The sequence below is a fragment of the Triticum aestivum genome, chromosome 4A, assembly GCF_018294505.1.
Source record: "Triticum aestivum cultivar Chinese Spring chromosome 4A, IWGSC CS RefSeq v2.1, whole genome shotgun sequence".
Taxonomy (NCBI): Eukaryota; Viridiplantae; Streptophyta; class Magnoliopsida; order Poales; family Poaceae; genus Triticum; species Triticum aestivum.
This window is the reverse complement of record NC_057803.1, coordinates 545407190-545411355: the sequence shown is the minus strand read 5'-3', so window position 1 is coordinate 545411355 and position 4166 is coordinate 545407190.

Here is a 4166-nt window from a genome sequence, read left to right as displayed (position 1 = left end):
ATTGTTGAGGGAACTTGCACTAGTGAAAGTATGAACCCTAGGCCTTGTTTCCTAGCATTGCAATACCATTTACGGTCACTTTTATCATTAGTTACCTTGCTGTTTTTATATTTTCAGATTACAAAAACCTATATCTACCATCCATATTGCACTTGTATCACCATCTCTTCGCCGAACTAGTGCACCTATACAATTTACCATTGTATTGGGTGTGTTGGGGACACAAGAGACTCTTTGTTATTTGGTTGCAGGGTTGCTTGAGAGAGACCATCTTCATCCTATGCCTCCTACGGATTGATAAACCTTAGGTCATGCACTTGAGGGAAATTTGCTACTGTCCTACAAACCTCTGCACTTGGAGGCCCAACAACGTCTACAAGAAGAAGGTTGTGTAGTAGACATCAAGCTCTTTTCTGGCGCCGTTGTCGAGGAGGTTAGCGCTTGAAGGTATATCTTTAGATCTTGCAATCAAATCTTTTTGTTTCTTATTTTATCACTAGTTTAGTCTAAAAGAAACTACAAAAAAATGGAATTGAGGGTACCTCATATACTTCATCTTTTTAATATCTTTCATGAAAATAAGGGTTCCGATAATTATGCCAAAGTGTTAGAAGAAGAATGCATTAGAATGTTTGGCACTAAATCTTTGCATGATGAGCATGATTGCAATGTTGTTAGTATGAATTCCTTGAATATCCATGATGCTAATGATATGCAAAGCCATAAGCTTGGGGATGCTATGTTTGATGAAGATGATATTTCTAGCCTCCCAAGTTTTGATATGCAAATTTGTTATGATGATAGAATGCCTCCTACTTATGATGATTATATTGATGAAAATGGGTTTGGAAGAGTGTCAATTTTCAGAAGTAATGATCCCACTATTTTGGAGGATGTTGAATCTTATTGTGATAATTATGAAAGTGGATTTGGAGAGGTCGTGACTTTATTTAGTAATGATTCCACTATCTTGGAAGAGGTTTCAATTGATTATGATGAGAACAAAGTTGCTACTTATGATGATTATTGTGATGATATTTATGCTATAAAAAGTAATGATGATTATATCTATAAAACTTGTCATGATTATGATTACCCCTTTTTCTGAACATTACTCTTTTAATATGGAAACAATTTATAGTATTCGAGTTTCTTATGATACCCCTACGATTCCGAATGAGAAGAATTTTGCTTATGTCGAGAGTAATAAAATTTATATGCTTGTAGATCATGAAAATAATGCTTTATGTGATAGTTATATTGTTGAATTCATTCATGATGCTACTGAAAATTATTATGAGGGAGGAATATATGCTTGTAGGAGTTGCAATAATGTCAAGTTTCCTCTCTATGTGCTTAAAGTTTCAAAGTTATGCTTGTTTTGCCTTCCTATGCTAGTTGATTATTGTTTCCATAAATTGTTTGCTCACAAAATCCCTATGCATAAGAAGTGGGTTAGACTTAAATGTGCTAGTCATATTCTTCATTATGCTCTCTTTATATTTCAATTCTTATCTTTTATGTGAGCATCATTGAAATCATCATCCTAGTTAGGGGCGTTAAACGATAGTGCTTGTTGGGAGGCAACCCAATTTTTATTTTTGTTCCTTGCTTTTTGTTCCTGTTTAGTAATAAGTAATTTATCTAGCCTCTGTTTAGATGTTGTTTTATTTTTTAATTAGTGTTTGTGCCAAGTAGAACCTTTGGGAAGACTTGGGTGAAGTCTTTGCGATCTTGCTGTAAAAAACAGAAACTTTAGCGCTCACGAGATTAGCTGCCATTTTTTATTGGAGAGTGCGATTAGGTTGATTGTTTTTGAAGATGATTAATAGACAAATTTTTCAGGTCCACCAATTTATTTTAGAATTTTATGAGTTCTAGAAGTATACGTTTGATCCAGATTACTACAGACTGTTCTGTTTTTGAAAGATTCTGTTTTTATTGTGTTGTTTGCTTATTTTGATGAATCTATGAGTAGTATCAGAGGGTATGAACCATAGAGAAGTTGGAATATAGTAGATATTACACCAATATAAATAAATAATGATTTCACAACATTACAAAAGTGGTGATTTATTTTCTTATACTAACGGAGCTTACGTGTTTTCTGTTAAGTTTTGTGTTGTGAAGTTTTCAAATTTTGGGTAAAGATTCGATGGACTATGGAATAAGGAGTGGCAAGAGCCTAAGCTTGGGGGTGCCCAAGGCACCCCCAAGGTAATATTCAAGGACAACCAAGAGTCTAAGCTTGGGGGTACCCCGGAAGGCATCCCCTCTTTCGTCTTCGTTCATCGGTAACTTTACTTGGAGTTATATTTTTATTCACCATATGATATGTGTGTTGTTTGGAGCGTCATTTTATTTTATTTTTGTTTTGCTTGCTGCTTGAACAAAATACCAATATCTTAAATTATTAAATGTTAGAGAGTCTTCACATAGTTGCATAATTATTCGACTACTCATTGATCTTCACTTAGATCTTGTGGAGTAGTTTATCGTTTGCTCTAGTGCTTCACTTATATCCTTTTAGAGCACGGCGGTGGTTTTATTTTGAAGAAATTTTTGAACTCTCATGCTTCACTTATATTATTTTGAGAGTTATAAACAGCGTGGTAATTTGCTTTGGTTATGAAACTTTTTCTAATATGATGGGCATCCAAGAGGGATATAATAAAAACTTTCATATAGAGTGCATTGAATACTATGAAAAGTTTGATACTTGATGATTGTTTTGAGATATGAAGATGGTGATATTAGAGTCATTCTAGTTGAGTAGTTGTGAATTTGAGAGATAATTGTGTTAAAGTTTGTGATTCCCATAGCATGCATTTATGGTGAACCGTTATGTAATGAAGTTGGAGCATGATTTATTTATTGATTGTCTTCCTTATGAGTGGCGGTCGGGGACGAACGATGGTCTTTTCCTACCAATCTATCCCCCTAGGAGCATGCGTGCAGTACTTTATTTCGAGAACTAATAGATTTTTGCAATAAGTATGTGAGTTCTTGATGACTAATGTTGAGTCCATGGATTATATGCACTCTCACCCTTTCACCATTGCTAGCCTCTCTAGTACCACACAACTTTCGCCGGTACTATAAACCCACCATTTACCTTCCTCAAAACAGCCACCATGCCTACCTATTATGGCATTTTCATAGCCATTCCGAGATATATTGCCATGCAACTTTCCACCGTTCTGTTTATTATGACATGCCTCATCATTGTCATATTGCTTTGCATGATCATGAAGTTGATATCGTATTTGTGGCAAAGCCACCGTTCATAATTCTTTCATACATGTCACTCATGAATCATTGTACATCCCGGCACACCACCGGAGGCATTCATATAGAGTCATATTTTGTTCTAAGTATCGAGTTTTAACTCTTGAGTTGTAAGTAAATAAAAGTGTGATGGTCATCATTATTAGAGCATTGTCCCATGTGAGGAAAGGATGATGGAGACTATGATTCCCCCACAAGTCGGGATGAGACTCCGGACGAAAAAAAGAAAAAAAAAGAGGCCATAAAAAAGAGAGAGAAGGCCCAAATAAAAAAATGAGAGAAAAAGAGAGAAGGGGCAATGCTACTATCCTTTTACCACACTTGTGCTTCAAAGTAGCACCATGATCTTCATGATAGAGAGTCTCCTATATTGTCACTTTCATATACTAGTGGGAATCTTTCATTATAGAACTTGGCTTGTATATTCCAATGATGGGCTTCCTCAAAATGCCCTAGGTCTTCATGAGCAAGCAAGTTGGATGCACACCCACTTAGTTTATTTTGTTGAGCTTTCATACACTTATAGCTCTAGTGCATCCGTTGCATGGCAATCCCTACTCACTCACATTGATATCTATTGATGGGCATCTCCATAGCCCGTTAATACGCCTAGTTGATGTGAGACTATCTTCTCATTTTTGTCTTCTCCACAATCACCATTCTATTCCACCTATAGTGCTATGTCCATGGCTCACGCTCATGTATTGCGTGAAGATTGAAAAAGTTTGAGAACATTAAAAGTATGAAACAATTGCTTGGCTTGTCATCGGAGGTGTGCATGATTTAAATAGTTTGTGTGGTGAAGATGGAGCATAGCCAGACTATATGATTTTGTAGGGATAACTTTCTTTGGCCATGTTATATTGAGAAGACATAAT